The sequence below is a fragment of the Desmodus rotundus genome, chromosome 12 (assembly GCF_022682495.2).
Source record: "Desmodus rotundus isolate HL8 chromosome 12, HLdesRot8A.1, whole genome shotgun sequence".
NCBI lineage: Eukaryota > Metazoa > Chordata > Mammalia > Chiroptera > Phyllostomidae > Desmodus > Desmodus rotundus.
In genome coordinates, this window is record NC_071398.1 from 67,687,787 (window position 1) to 67,704,752 (window position 16,966).

The following is a 16,966-nucleotide window of genomic DNA, read 5'->3' on the forward strand; positions in this document are numbered from 1 at the left end:
TTCCTTTTCTTCTGTGTTCCAATCACTGTTGGGAGGAATGAGGCGGCTTCCACCCGGGCAACTGAAAACAGCCCACTTGACGCCAGAGCAGGCCCAGCGTGGGGCTGGCACTGGGCTCGGGCAGCAGGACAGCTTGTTTCCCATGGGGCAACTCCACTCCTGCCTCTCTCACCGCCGTCACTTGTCCCTGCCCCCGCGGCTGGCTTCACAGTTCAGGCGGACTCCACAGGCCGCGCGCCTGCAGGAAGCCAGCAGCATCCCCTCTGTTGCCCAGCTACTGCCTGCGCTGGGTTGACCAGGCTGTGAGGACGGCGACCAGCTGACTGACTTTAAAAGTGGTGGGGACCAAACAAGCACTGAGAACTGAGAACTACAACCACTTCGGGAAGAGAGGACAGCCAAGCCTCCCTCTCCTTCCGCTGCCACCTCTCAACTGCAGGCCAGTCTCCTAGTGGGCGCCACCCAAACAGAGCCCATTATGTGGTCACCTGGTTACGAGGGACCAATCATGCCATAGGTCTCTTTATGCACCCACCTCACAAAGAAAGCATGTGACTTACAATGCCCTGCCCTCTCCACCTACCCCACCACTGCTCTCCTCCCCGCTCAGTGCCAAGCACCCCAGACTCTGGTGTTCATTCATCATGGGCTGCAGGAAGCCCAGCAGGATTTGCTAAAGCAAGGAACCCAGTTTCGTCAGCAACTCACTTTCATCGGGTCTGACAGCTGACTAGTTTGATGTATTGCTCACCAAACATATTTACACAGTAAATGTTGACTGTTTTTGTAACTAAATGCTCCACCTCTCTGCCTTCCAAAAAGTGTTTGTTTTCACCTGACCATAGCAACCCCTGGGGCCCTGGTCCCACTCTCAGTAAAGAGCTATGACAGTGTGTCTAAAATGAGACTCAAGGGCAAGTCACCACCCCCCCCCCACTTCCTTATTGGTAACCTTGGAACCAAACCTGTTCCTCCCAGCTTGAAAATGCAGGAATTTTCCAGTTTGCATTCCTCACCTCTGTTTCTCCCTTCCATGGAAGGCATTTCCTAATTTTCCTTTTTTCCCCAACAACAATGTTGAAAGCACAATTTTCTCACACAAAACTGAGGACCCCAAAGAGGCGTCCCACTATCCTGGTTTGATGAAGATGATGGTGGTGACGGTTAACATCTGGCAAGCACTTACTATGCCGCCAACCTTGCTTCCAGTGAGGTATTTATTTAACCACGTAAAACAATCCTCATTTTATGGACTTGCCAGAAGAAACTGAGATGCAGAGATAAACTAACACTCCCAAGGTCCCATGATTGCTGTGGGGTGGGTGGGATGGAGGGGGGGCCCAGGATTTGGTTCCAGACAGCGTGGGTCCCGGCAGGCACTTCACCGTGATTACCAGGAAATAAAGGTAGAAGTAAAATGTGGGAGGTAAAGATGTTATAGCAGGAATTTTAAGGAAGAACAACTTTTTGATGTGAATTTTCAATGTATTTTCTGTCATTGAATATTAAATCTGTCCTGCGCGCCAGGCACTGTATGTGTGAAGCACTCGGGTCTCCAACTTCAAGCAGATGAGGAGACGAAGGCTTGGAGAGTCTGACTGTCTGAGGTCACACCACTGGCAAGTTCTTAACCTGGGGACTCAAACCTAGATCTGTCTTACCCCAAAGTAGCTGATAGGGGAACTCAAGCGGTAAAGATTTTAGCTTCAGTCAAAATGGGTAGGTTTAAATGATTGATGCGTGTGAAAACAGCTGTTATTCCAGGAACTGGAATGCAGGACCACATGACTCCAGGAGGCTGACAAGCAATGCAACCTTTGTGCCCCAGGGGGTCTGCAAGGGATGGAGATGGCATCTGAGCCACTGTGTTCCCGGGGAGGGAACACCAGTGATGCATAAAGAATTGTTGATCAACAGATAAAGAAGGACTAGGAACATCGCTGCAGGACTGCAACTCTTACCCAATTAACCTTTTTTCCCAGACCCCTCACCTGCCCTTTCTTCTCTGTATAAAAAGGTCAGCTTGAAATGAGACCTTAAAATGGTTTTCGAGGATACATAACCCACCGTCTTCTCAGATCTCCGGCATCTGAATAAAGTGCCCATAAAGAGTCAATCCTTGTTTCCACCTATTGGGTCAGGTAGTGACAGATAGGACAAAGGCTGACTTTTCCAGTTTCAGTGCCAGGGAAAAAATTGGTATTTATCCTGGAAACAGAAACGAAATGAATAATATGAATTTGAAGAGTCACTATCAGACGGTTTTCAGTGAGGTCACTCTGGACAATAAGGCCGAATGAGGGAAACAGAAAATCCAGTCAGACACTTTGTATTCATCTAGAGGAGAGAGGAGGGTTTGAACTAAAGGTAGTGCCAGTGATGGAATACAAGGAAAGGATGTGAGCTCATTTGGGAAGTAGAATAGAAGTATTTGATGTACACACAGAGAGAAGAGAAGAGGGAGGCAGAAATAACTGCTGGGTTCTGGCTTGGGTGAGCGGGTAGACGGCACCCTCTCCCAGACAGGGAATGCAGGAAGGCGCATAGCTTTGCACAGGAAGATGACTTTGGGTTCTGTTAAATGCAACACTGAAATGGAGCTCTTGTGTTGAAATTGGATACAAACCTCTTTGTGCTAAGTTTCTTTTGTGATACCCCAATTTATATTTTCAAAAATAGCACACACTAAATCAAAACAAAAAGCAAATAAGAAAATTTCTTAAAGTTGACACGCTAAGAATATCACTTTTTGGTGAATCAATGGAGATGAGAATGTTAATTTATTTGATATGATGCTCTGGAAAAATAATAAATGTGCCATACCATCAGGGCAGTTAATCCTCATTGGACAGGTCAGTTCTGGCCACAAATGTCCAGTGTGATTACAGTCCCAAACCTTGGGGCATGTTATGAGACAAGTTTTAAGAAGGGTGTTGAGACTAGGAGCTCCTTTTTGCCTTCCTGGGCCCACTCTTCCCTGCTCTTTACCGGTTTATTTTCTTCCAGTTCCATTGGTCTAAGTTCAAAGGGAAATCTAAGGTCTTTCTCAGCCCACAGCCAGTATTTCCTCAGGCCACCTCCATGTGGGGATGGAAGAGGCTTTCTCTCCTGGAAGTGCCCTGTTCAGACTGCTGGTGTCTAAAGCGGATGCTAGCTGTACTCCCAGCCGCAAAGACTGTGACAGCACCTGGTCTGCACTTAACTAGTTTCATCCGAGAGCAGCCTTCTGTGCTTGCCCGGGAAATAAACTCACAGCAAAATCTACCCTGGAACAAGGCAGAGTATAAAGAAACACAGTAGATGCTTTCAATTGTGTTTCCCCAATCATGTCCACGCTCCTTTTGCCCCCAACATGTTTACGTTTCACTATTTCCAATGGTGTGATATCTTGGTACTTTTACCATATGTCAACTTGTAGTCTCTTAAAGTGGAATCCTTGGCCAAGCGACTTACTGAAGTTAGGACCATTTTGCTTGCAATGATTTAACATGTTGCCCTCAGTTTCTTCTAGGAGATTTTCACCAGCGGCCTCCTCAAATTAAGCTGATGTTAGAAACACTGCAGGTGTTTCATTAAACTTGAGAGCAATGAAGAGTTCGAAGTCTTTGAACCAATTTTGCTCCCTAGAACCAAGCTCATCGATTTTAGAACACAGTTTTGCCCACGTGCTGGCTCTGTTGCCCTGCTATGCAGACACATTGTTTCCATCCTCACAGTATGACATCCACCCTGAAGTGCCTCTAGAATTTTTCCATCATAAAGGGTTAGGGCTGCAAACTGGATAAATGTAGGGGTCAGGAGTTCTGCCTTATGAGTCACATTTGAATAGAAAGCTGGCGACCACTTAGATTGCATTGGTGGGGGAGGGGTGGCTAAGGTTTCCACCCCTCTGCTGAGCTGGCCAGGCTTCGGCAGGGTGTTTATATGGATGAGCCTTGGTTAAGTAATGCTCCAGTCATATTTACCACATATATAAATTATTTAGGATACTTCTCTAAAAAAAATTGGTTATACACTTAAAGCTTTGTCCAGGAAAGGCAAAGAAAAACTGAGACCACAGGAGCAGCTGATTCAGTGTCCAACCCATTCTACCCTGTTCTTTGCATCCATAGTACTAGTGCTGCTCCACTTTGGCCATCTGGTAAACCTCTACTCATTCTCTGAGGTTTATCTCAAGCAGAGCTTCCTCTACAATACTTCTCTGACTCCATCAAGGCTGGAAGTTCTGCATCTTCAGTGCAATTAGTTTTTTCTGCAAACCTTTACAATAGAGCAGTCTTGTATCACATTGTATGGTAACACTTCACTTGTCTGACACCCCCATTAGACTAGACACTCCCTGAGGAGCAGTAAGTATAATGTCTGCTTGCAGCTGTCTCAATACACTTTTCTTGATTGAATGAGTGAATATCTAAATAAATTAAAAGTTTTGATAAAGGCATTACAAAAGAAGATAATTATAGGCCAATATTCTTATGATGAATATAGATGCTAAAATCCTCAACAAAATATTAGCAAACTGGATCCAGTAATACATGAAAATGATCAAAATACATCATGACCAAGTGGGATTTATTTCAGGGATGCAAGCCTGGCACAATACTCACAAGTCAATAAAATGTGATACATCACATAAGCAAGTGAAAGATAAAAATCACATGATCATATCAATTGATGCAGAAAAAGTATTCAATAAAATCCAACACCATTTATGATAAAAACTCTCAACAAAGTGGGAATAGAGGGATCATATGTCAACATAATAAAGACCAGGTATGAAAAGCCTACAGCCAACATCATACTCAATGGGCAAAAATTAAAAGCATTTCCCTTGAGATCAGGAACAAGACAGGGATGTTTGCTTTTACAACACAGTACTGTCTTTTTCAACACAGTACTGGAAGTCCTAGCCACGGTGACCAGAAAAGAAGAAGAAATAAAGGGCATCCAAACTGGAAAGGTGGAAGTAAAACTGTCATCATTCACAGATGACATGATAGTATACATAGAAAACCCTAAAGACTCCACTGAAAAACGTGTAGATCTAATAAATAAATTCAGCAAAGTAGCAGGACACAAAATTAATATCCAGAAATCAATGACATTTTTATACACCAATAATGAACTATCAGAAGGAAAAACTAAGAAAACAACCACATTTAATATTGCAACAAAAAACATAAATGATATCCCCAGAAATAAACTTAACCAAGGAGGTAAAAGACCTTAGAACTTAGGCCTAGAAACTTAGAAAACTGTAGGACACTGAAGAAAGAAATAGAGGAAACAAGTGAAAGCATATACCATGTTCATGGATTGGAAGAATTGATACCATTAAAATGTCCACAATACCCAAAGCAATTATAGATTCAACACAATTACTATTAAAATACCAATGGTATATTTCACATATGTAGAGCAAATATTCCAAATATTTGTACGGAATCAAAAAAGAGCTCAAATCTTGAGAAGTCACAGCAATCTTGAGAAAGGAGAACAAAGTTGGAGGAATCACACTACTGGATATCAAACTATACTACAAAGTCACTGCAATGCAAAGAGCCTGGTACTGGTGTAAGAACAGGCATGCAGATCAGTGGGACAGAACAGAGAGCCCAGAAATCAACCCATGACTTTATGGTCAATTAACATTTGACAAAGGAGGCGAGAGCATACAATGGAGTAAAAATGGTCTCTTCAATAAATCGTGCTGGGAAAATTAGACAGCTACATACAAAAAAATGAAACTAGACCACCAACTTACATCATACACAAGAATAAACTCAGATGGATTAAAGACTTAAGTGTAAGTGGCAAAACCATAAAAATGCTAGAAGAAAACATAGGCAGTAAAATCTCAAACATCTCTCATAGCAACATTTTTGCCTATATATCTTCTCAGGCAAGGGAAACAAAGGGGAAAAAATGGGACTAAAAGCAAAAGGCTTTTGTATAGCAAAGGAAATCATCAACAAAATGAAAAGATAACCTACTGTATGCGAGAACATATTTGCCAATGATGCATCTGATGGGGGTTAATTTCCAAAATATATAAAGAATTTACACAACTCAACACCAGGTAGACAAAAAAAGCCAATTAAAAAATGAGCACAGGACCTGAATAGACACTTCTCCGAAGTGGACATACAGACGGCCAATAGACATATGAAAAAAAAGCCCAACATCACTAATCATCAGAGAGATGCAAATTAAAACCACAATGAGAAATCACCTCAGACCTGCCAGAATGGCTTTCATCAGTAAATCAACAAATAAAAAGTGCTGGCTAGGGCATGGAGAAAAGGGAACCCTAGGACACTACTGGTGGGTAGCAGACTGGTACAGCCACTATGGAAAAGAGTATGGAGTTTCCTCAAAAAATTAAAAAGAAAACTGCCTTTTGACCCAGCAATCCCACTTCTGGAAAATTTACCCTAACAGTTCCAAGACACTCCCTTAAAAGGCTACATGCACCCCTATATTCATTGCAATTATTTGCAAATATTTACATTATTTACAATAGCCAAGATATTAAAACAGCCCATCAGTAGATGAATGGATAAAAAAGCTGTGATCTCTTACACAATGGAATACAACATGGCTGTAAAAAAAAAAAAAAAAAAAAAAAAAAGGAAGTCTTACCTTTTGTGACAGTATGGATAGGCCTTGAGGTTATTGGGCTAAGTGAAAAAGCAAGTCTGAGAAAGACAAATACCAGATGATCTCACTAATGAGCAAAATAAAGTGATAAATGAAATAATTAACAAAATAAACTAATGCACAAAATAGAAACAGAGGCAGGTATACATGAAACACACTGATAGCTGTCAGAAGGGAGGGGGGCAGGGGGGACTGATAAAAGAAGTGACGGGATTAGCCAAAGAACATACACACGTGACCCATGGACCGGGACCACAGCGTGGTGATGGTCTGAGGGAAGGGGTGTGGGGGGAGGGGGGAGGTAAACAAAGGGACATCTGTAATAGTGTCAACAATAAAAATAAAGTTAAAAAAATAAATTCTCCAAAGCTCAACACCTTAAGTCAATTCATTCCATTAATACCAGTTCCAGATGCCAAAGTTCATACTCACTGAGAGCTGTGCCCTCGGGGTCCCAGTCATCCTCAACAGCCTGAATACGTTCCTGTTCTGCAAGATAATCTGCGAACTTCTCAGATGAGAGGTTATATTTTTGAATTCCCACGTTTTCAGGAAATAGCAACAAAGGAGGGTTACCTATAGACAAACGAGGAGCTGCTTTATCTGTTTGATTTCTACCTGAACTGTTTTTTAAATATAAAGTAGGATATAGAACAGCAGGTATCCTTCCTCCTTTAAAAAACCATGAGTTTTTATAGGAATCTGACTATCTCTGCTAATCAAGTTGGATAAAGCTGACTGCCCAAGTGGACTGCAAAATCCAAGGCTGTGGACATTCTTTTCTCCATTTCAGGTGGAAATCTAACATTTCTGTGAGGCACATTATCAGTGCTTTATTCTTTGTCCTCAGTGGACAAAAGTTTAGCATAAGGCAAGACTTAGACCCCTGGAAAGCACCCTCTTTTCCACTATTTTTTTTCTTTATTCCCTGACAAGGAAACAGACAAGATTGTAGGAATTCCTCATTTCTCACTCTTTACTGACAGATTTTATGATTCTTATAACAGGTAATCAGCTCCATGACCAAATTTAGCTTCTAGCTAATGACAAAAAAATCTTGTTCTTAATTTTTTAAAAATTGTTTTTACCTGAAGCAGCTATTTTAATGGTGACTCACCATGAGTGGCATTGTCTAAATTTTAGTTAACTTACTTGCCTAATGTCAATTGAATCTAATTTAAGTAACTTTTGAAAGTTCATTTTATAAATTTCCTGCCTTAACATGTTTTATATGAATATTCTAATATATTTCAGTCATCTCTTAGTTAACAGATTTAACTACTTTTTAATTTGCTGCTTAATTACCAGAACCAATTGTTCAATGCCTTTGCCTCATTTCACTCAGGGTCAAAAATGTTTGGAGAGTAAAATATTTAATTATCCTAGTCAAATGTATGCATTAAAAGCCCAATTTTATTTTATATTTTTAGATTTTGTTTACTTATTTTTAGAGAGAGGGGCAGTGAGGGTAAAAAAGAGGGAGAGAAACATCAGTGTATATAGTTGCCTCAGGAGCACCCCCTATTGGGGACCTGGCGGGCAACACACGCATGTGCCCTGACTGGGAATCAAACCCGCAGCCCTTTAGTTTGCAGGCTGGCACTTGTCCACTGAGCCACAGCAGCCAGTACTAAAAGCTCAATTTTAAACAGCCATTTAACCCTTAATTTTCAAAATAAAATGCTATTTTCTTATCAAGTTCCTTAAACTCCAGTAGAAACTTCAAATTCAAATCCGTGAGATCATAAAAGACCTATCATCCCCCTTTAACTGGATACAGTGATTTAAATCAGACCCTTGGAAATTTGGACTACAATACTTCTGTAACAGCAGAAAATTCTAACAGTGGGAAATTGTAACCCACCCCACCATTCTCATGACATTGTTTCTGTAAGTGCGAACTCCAATATGTGGCTTGTGGATGAACAGCATGTTTGCATCGAAATCCTAGGAACTGGTTTCAAAACGGATAGACTCCAACCTTCAAGCATTCCAGCTCCAGGAGGTTTGCTGACCTTCAGCCGTGGAGCCAGGACGACAGGAAGCCAGCACGATGTGAAGCCAGGATGACTGAACCAGGATGGTGCACACAGAACTATCACTTGCCTGATCAGAACGGGCTGTGCTCGGCTGCACATGGCGAATTCGCAACCCTCTCCCTTGGTCTCTCTATTCTGTTCCCCTGTCTCTTTCTCCTCTGCCTCCACTGAGAGGTGGAGATGGGCTTTGTGACCTGAGTCCCCAATTGGCTTTGAGATGAGTCCCCCATCTTCCAGATGGCTGGCACCTGCAAATAAACCACTTTCCCTCACATCAGCCCCTGTCTCTGGAGTTTTGGCAGGCCGCTGGACCTGCCTCACACTTCTGACTTACAGTCTTTCACATTCTTCCATTTCTATCTAGTACTTGTTTCTGATGTGAGTCCTGATTCTCAGATACAGGCATTATTCTAAAATGCAGAACTAATGATTGAAATTATGAATGTGCCAGGCTTTCTGGTACATTCTGTGATCAGTAGTCCATGAAAAATAAAAAAGGGATATGTAAAAAAAAAATTTCTGTAAAAAAACCCTCAGGGCACACACAGATTCAAAGGCCCGTGGGCGCAGGCAAGACAGCAGCCTTGACTGTCCCTCCCACCAGCCCTCTGAGCGAGCGGGCCACCTCCCTGACCAGTCGCCACCACCCGGCACTGGGCCGCGCAGCTCCTCATCCCACCCACCACCTCATCCCGCCCGGCCATCCCGCACCGGTGTTTGCACTGCTACCAGGCGCCCCCGGGGCCGCACACGACCCCAGCCATGTTCCAGCGCCCCACCAGCCTCTTCTTCAGGACCAGCCCCCCACGCCCTGCAGAGCGGTCCCCTGGACGCCGTTCTCGCCGATCACAACAGGGCTTGAGCCAGGGCCTTCTTCCCCGCACCCCGATCAACACGGATATGCCAGACGGCGACCTTAGTAAGGGGGAGCTGACGCCCGCCATCCCACCCGAGCCCCGCGCCCCACACCGCGCCGCCCTCTGCGGACGCGGGCGGGGACTGGAGGCTGCCGCGGACCAAGCAGCGGGCAGCTGGTGCACGCTGAGCGGCGAGGTGGTGCCACGAAATAACCGTGCGCGCGTGCTGGCCGGAACACCTGCGTGGCTTCCTGTACCCGCAGCGCTGCGAGTCCCTGCGGCGCTCCGGTCCCTGCGGCGCTCCGTGTACCTGCGGTGCCAGCGCCGATTCAGCTGCAAACCCGCTTGACCACAAACCCCTCGCTGACCGCCTCCCTGACCCGGCCCCTCCCCGGCAGCCAGGGTGTTGCTTGAGGGACGCCCGCAGTCCACCTGCGGCTGGACACCACCACAACCTCCCTCCTTAAGCACAACTAAATCAAATTAAGTATTTTTTATTTTCTCTAGTAGATTCGTTACCAATACGATTTTTAGCATGCTACCAATATTCTCTTATGTAACTAATTCCAATAGCATGTGCCTGGTTTAAGAAGGGCAACCTTATAATTTTAAATATTACTAGGCGAAGCAAAAAAAATCTTTCGTGATGCAGGCAGCTACGGAGCATTGTAAAGCACATAACCAGTGTAGCTTAAATTCTTGGTACAGAATCGATCAAATGAAATTTGAAGTTATACATATAAAGCTAATAACTAAGTGAAATGAAGTGAATACACACAATATTAAAACATACACAAACATGAAAATCATGTATAAAGAAGAAATAGGTTTCATTTGAATATCTGATGAAAAACAAGCAAAAAGATGATTTTTCATTGTAAATAATCTACTTCCAACACTTTGGCTGAATTAGTACAGGTTCTTCTAGGCTTAATTCTCATCATTAAGTATTGTTTTTCATGTTTCTTTGTTTAAATATGAGACTATATACATATACAAGATTATGTGAAATTGATTTGCATTTGTGATAAACCGCTTCAAGCACAGTGATAGAATTTCACTAAAATTAATACTTACAAACTTTTGTCTCAGCTGTGTTCATACAACAATATCACTGATAAAGCAGTGGTCAGGATTTACATGCTTTTTTTAAACTTTTACATAAGTGGTTTTCCATGAGAAGCACTTTTAAATAAAAAGTGCTGTACAAACTTGAGAACTGTCTTTGCCTTAGAAACAGGTCCATTCGCCTGTCTGTCCAATGGAGGTCATATAAGTGATGCTCGTGTGTGATCAGGCGTGGTGACTCTCATCTTCAAGTACGTAGAAGAAAGGTGTAAATTTAATATTGTTACTTAAATCATATTCTTATTAAAGAACATTTTATTTTTACTGTTTAATGCGATTTTACGTCTCCCCTCATCCCATAATCTCTTTTTTCTCATACTCGAGTTTGCTCACTAATCTCGCTTACTACACTTGACAATTCCTTTCGGAGTTCAACCTTTGAACTCACTAGCATTGTCCCTTTCAAGTATTCTCTTTAGTCTTTTCATGCACGCTGTGCATTTTTTTAGTCACCTCCCTTGTTATTCACAAGATTTATCATTTTTGCTGCTTCTTTATTTTTCACTGAAACACTTGGTGGTTTACTTTCCTCCAAACTCCCAGTGTTTTCCATGTGCATACTCATGCATCGGCTTTCTGATGAGAGTCGTGTATTGATTTCACTGGGTACTACATCACCACAGTGGAAAGAGAGTTGGATAGCGAGTGTTCCCAAAGCATTGTTACAAAACGTGTTACTCCTTGAAATACATTCACTTACAGCAATTTTGTTTGTGCCAGTATTCTGTATCACAAACTATAGAATACCTAGGCTTCTGAAACAGAAATAATATTGATAATTAAAGGAATAAAAATAAATCTCAGTAATATTTCCTTATATTAAAACATGCATTGCTTTTTCCTAATGTGTATATATTATAAAATTTGCCCTGGAATGAAGTTATCCTTAAATTTTCCCCTAAATATTGAGTAATCTATACATTGATAAGATCCAGGGATAGAAATTTGTATAGAGTAGGTAAATTTTGACCTACTTTCTGTCATTGTTGCTCAATCATGGTTTATTTTCTTTTTTATATTTTTAACACTTTGTACATTTAAAGTTGCATGTAGAATCATTCTTCTTTGGTTCTTATTTTTGGTAGTGTGCACATATTCCCCCACCCCCCTTTTTTCTTTACTTTAAGGAACCGTAATTTTATTTTTCTTTCAGTGCTTTGTTTTGCATTTTTGCGTACCCGACTCTGTTGCCTCTTTTGTCATTCTCGAATGGAGAAATTTATGATTGGCAAAGATATAAGGAGCCATGGGACTGCAATACTATCTGGTTTTGAACTGGTGGGATCTTTTCAGGTTTTATTTAGCATATTGCCTACACAATTCTTTAGACAGCTTTCGCTGGGTGTGGGTGTGAAATGATACTATGAACAGAATTGGATGATTAATTTAAAAATGGAATTTACTATCCATCCAATGCTAATTTGGCATAGGAATAGTAAGAAACAATGTTTGGATATAAGTTTCAGAAAACTAAAAGTCCTTTTTGTAAAAAAAGATTTTAGTCATTTATTTTTAGAGAGAGGGGAAGGCAAGGAAGAGAGGGAGAGAAACATTAATGTGTGGTTGCCTCTCATGTGCCCCCCTCAGGGGACCTGGCCCAGAACCCAGGCATGTGCCCCTACTGGGAATTGAACCAGCAACCCCTTGGTTTGCAGGCCGGCACCCAGTCCACTGAGCCACACCAGCCAGGGCTAAAAGTCATTTATTAATATAAATAATATGATTATGGGGATATGAGGGAAATGAGCTACTCCTATGTAGCTGTTAATATAATGTTTATCTTTTACTAATGTGGTTATGACAATAGCTATTATAAATAGGTGGTAGGTAATATAAGAAAAGGGATGACTTCTACTTTCTAATGGAACTATTTGTTCAAAATCATTTACATGTAATTTATTTTCTACCCATTAGCACAATTCTTTTCTCTATGACAACCTAGACCAGGACAATTGCCTTTTCAACATTTTTAACCTTCAGATATTTGCATAAAATTCTTTTTCTCCCACAGGCCCCTCCTTTTAATCAACATTTCCTCATTGCCTTTAACTATTCCACTGTGACCCTTAATTTGTAATTTACAGTGATGCCTATGTATGTGTTTAAATTACAATGTGCTTATGCAATATTGTATTTGTGTTCTAAATGCCTTCTAATACTTCAGCATCACCACACAAATTCTACCTCATATTCATTTACTGATAATCTCCTTACTGAGAGACATACTCTAACTTAAATTTTGTATGTTCCCCTTCCCTTCCCTTCCTGTGTTATGTAAGTAATGGGCCTTTTAGAATTATAAGATTTTATTTACTTTTAGACAGAGGGGAAGGGAGGGAGAAAGTAGGGAGAGAATTATGAACGTGAGACAGAAACATTGATTGCTTCCTCTCCCATGCACCCAACCAGGGACCTGACAGGGAATCAACCCCCCTCCCCCGACATTTTGCTTTGTGGGACGATGCCCAACCAGCTGAGCCACACCGGTGAGGGCAGCGTATTTTAGATTTCAATGAGATAAAGCAGTGCAGTGTTTATAAAACAGCTGAGTGCCTATCACAGTGCAGATACGCAATGAATTTTAGCTATTAGTACTGTAATTATGATTTATCAATCCTGACCTACTCTCTTACAAACATTTACAATGAAATGATGTCAGTTAATTTAACGTGCCTGTGAAGGTTCTAGAATGAAATGTCTATAAAGGCAGGGCCTTGGCCTGCAGTGCTCATTCCCAAATTGCCGATATCTAAACAAGTTCCTGGCTTGTAAGTAGCATTTATTTCATATCTGGTGAATGGATTAACAGAATCTGCGTAGCATGTGTAACTTTATTATTTTTTGAAGAAGAAAATGTTTTATGAACTGCAACATGAAATGAACAAGACAACACATAAGAACTGAACCAGGACAGATAATGCTGTTATAAAATTTACATTTCTCACATCCATTTTGAGGAAAGTAGTACCCATTAGGGCTTTTCTAGGTTTTATAAACTAATTTCAGTAAATATGTTTTTAAATAGTAAACAGCAATCAACATGTATTGTCAAACTATGCTAAGGAGGAGTTAGAAAGGCAGCTATAAACTCTGTAATAATAACAACGGGCAGGATTAGGACTGTTTTGTTATGAATGATAAGGTGTTGCCCTGGCCGACGTGGCTCAGCTGGATGGAGCGTCCTGTAACTGGAAGGTTGCAGGTTTGACTCCAAGTCAGGGCACCTATGGAGGTTTTGGGTTCCATCCCTGGTCTAGGCGCCTACAATCTCAGGTCCAAGCACTTATGGGAGGCGACCAATTGATGCTTCTCTCTTGCATTAATGTTTCTCTCTCCCTTCCTCTCTCTCTCTAAAGAAAAAAAGTGATGACAAAATGTCCTCTGGTGAGGATTTAAAAAAAAAGAGTATTGAGATGTAAGAACCACGTGTCTATTTTACCTGTTACATCAGTAGCACATGTAATTTTAAATCTCAAATGAGTGATGTCAAGTTCCTGATTTCACCTCAATTCACCTCCTGCACACACGATGCGTAAACACAAAGCACTCTGTGAAGTGACCGATGACATCTTTGTAAGAGGGAGTTAGCGGGAAAGATGAAGTTGTTAAATTTATGGGCACCTGTGTACTGGTTACATTAATTGTCTTCAATGACTTCATAGATCTGCTTAACCGTGTTTTAAAATAATAGATTTAGGTGAAAAACTAAAGAACCTCTGGATGATACAGCGTAATAGATTGTAAGGCACCTGTCGGTGTTGTCAGGCTCAGGATTTCTAATAAATACTGTTTCCCTTATGAGAATTTTGTTATTGTTACTGTTATTTATTAATGTTGTAAACATTGACAAATTAAAGATCAGTTGGAGCATACATTTAAAAGCATGACTGGCTAGGGTGACTGATTAACTCTATGCCAAGTGTGAACTTCTAAGTTCTTTTCTGTTCCGATATTTTGATGGTTCTTTGAAATATTAATTACAGTAAGGTTTCACTTACCTTCTTTTTAAACCTTAGTTATTTATTTCCAGTCGATGCTAAAGCAACATATCTTGATGCTTTCATTCGCGGTGATAAAATTGCTTCTCCACGAGAAAGCAATTCTCTCTGCCTTGTAGAAGACAGTAGACAACATCAGTTGAATTAAGAGACCTAAAATCACTTTTGATGTTTTAGAGTCTAGCAAATTTAATGGGTTTCAATTATGGCCAAATGCCTTGTATGAGATCCCTTAATGATCTTAACGACAGCCATTCTCGAAAGGTCAATGGTGGGTTGTACCACGTAAAATTGTCCATTTTTGCTTTTTAGTATATACTTAACTGAAAATTTAATAACAGTCATTACTGTATTAACATTAGAAAATGAGGAATTGGGCTCAGTGAAATCATGAACTTTCTGTTATCACTTCACTTGGTGGCGGAGTGGGTACCAAGCTTCCACCACGGCTGCCCCTGTCTGCAACACGTTCCATACCCTTCACAGCCTTCCTCTTGGTGCCTCAGGCTGCACCGCGGGCAGGAAGCCTCCTGCCTTCCAGGGAGGGGAGAAGGCTACCCCCTGCAGCACACCTGTCATAGTCCAGGGTGGTTGCTTATTAACCTGTCTCCTCGGCTAGACCGTGGGCTGCGCGGGGGCACCACGGAGACCCTGTACTGACCACCTGTATGCTGCTGTATCCCCACGTCTGGCTCAGAATGAATGAACACTCAGTCGTATACACATGGAATGAAGGAAGGAAGGAAGACGATGTTCTTAAAGAACCAGGATAAAACAAGATTTTAAGGAGTGGAGTGATGGGTGTCCATGTATGATTATCTCCTAATAAAGATGAAGTTGGACTCCACACCCACCTGAGCTTGGCCTGAGAGCTCAATGCTGAGAAAGGGGGTAGGGGAAGGCACAGCCTCCTGGAGGCCAAGGAGGCACCAGGCCAAGGAGGCACCAAACCAGGAGGCTGCCCTACCAACACATTTGTTAAACAGGAAAAAGGCTGAGAGACAACATTGCAAAGAGGGCAGAGGGAAGGCTTAACCAGCTCTCCATCTGCCTGAGCCTTCTGGGAAGACTATAGTTCCAAGTCTCCAGCCTCAGCTCATGGAAGCAAGATCCCGCATGAAGAGAGTGGAAATGGATTTTCTTTTAATTTTGCCGTCAGAGTTAGGCAAATCCCTTTACTTTCCTAGGTCTGTTTCCTTATCTGCAGAATGAAGGTTGTGGCCCATTTCTCATTTCTGTCCCCAGTGACACTGGGCCAGTTGCATATCTTCCGGCACCTCCACACTTCTGCAGCAGCCCTGTTGACGACAGTCCTCCTCTTGAGTATTTGTTTGTTGGTGTGAAGCCAAAGCTGTGAATGTGGTTTCCTAACCCTTCCCAGCTCTCTTGGCACCTGCACCTCTTCTGTAAAGGTGCATAATACCCTTCTAGCTGTAGAGGATCAAGTCCAGGGACCAAACAGGCCCCCACCAGATATCAGTTTCCTCCTGCCTCTGACATTCCGTGAGAACTGCAAACCCATGTGGACTTAGACAAGTTCTCCGGTCATTCTTTCATTCAGCTACGGATGTTTACCAATGGGCTTTAAGCCCTTTGACAACCACTAGGCATTAGAGTAGGGAGAGTCCATGGAGATAGTGCCTCCTGACTAGGAAATGGAGCCCCAGAGAAATCTGAGCCTTGCTCAAGACCACAGCCAGTGAACACCAGGCTCTGCCCTGCACTCTCCCCAGAACAGCACACCCACAAAGGGGCAGCTGGGCTGGTTCATCCTTTCTTCCTCTGCACTAAATCTCCCAGGAAACTTCACATTTGTTATTTTGTTTAATCTTTCCTTACACCTGCATCTTTCCACTGGACAGAGGGGGCCAAGATCAAGTCTACACATATGGCTGCAGCAACATTGGACAGTGCCCCCCTTGGTCCAGCAGCCTCTGGCTACGAAGTCATGTCCATGGCTCCTACAATATCCATTAACTTCAACCCAGAGAGCAGGAGAGCTGCTTCAGCTGCAGTCTGGGGATGGTCCTTGTCTGCCAAGTTTCGGTTTGACTCAAACACTTCCTACAGTGGACCTAACAAAAGAAATGTCTAGCCAGATCCCTTCGCAGCCCCTTAGCTTCGAGAGTCTTTCCAAGGTCACACACCTTTCCCCCACACTGCTAAGCCGGGTAAAGTGGACTGCCTGAATCACAGAGGTGGTAATCCCAATTTACAGTTCACACATCCTATTCTTCACCCTGAGACTTTGTGAAGGTACCATCTTGCCCAGGGATAATACTTG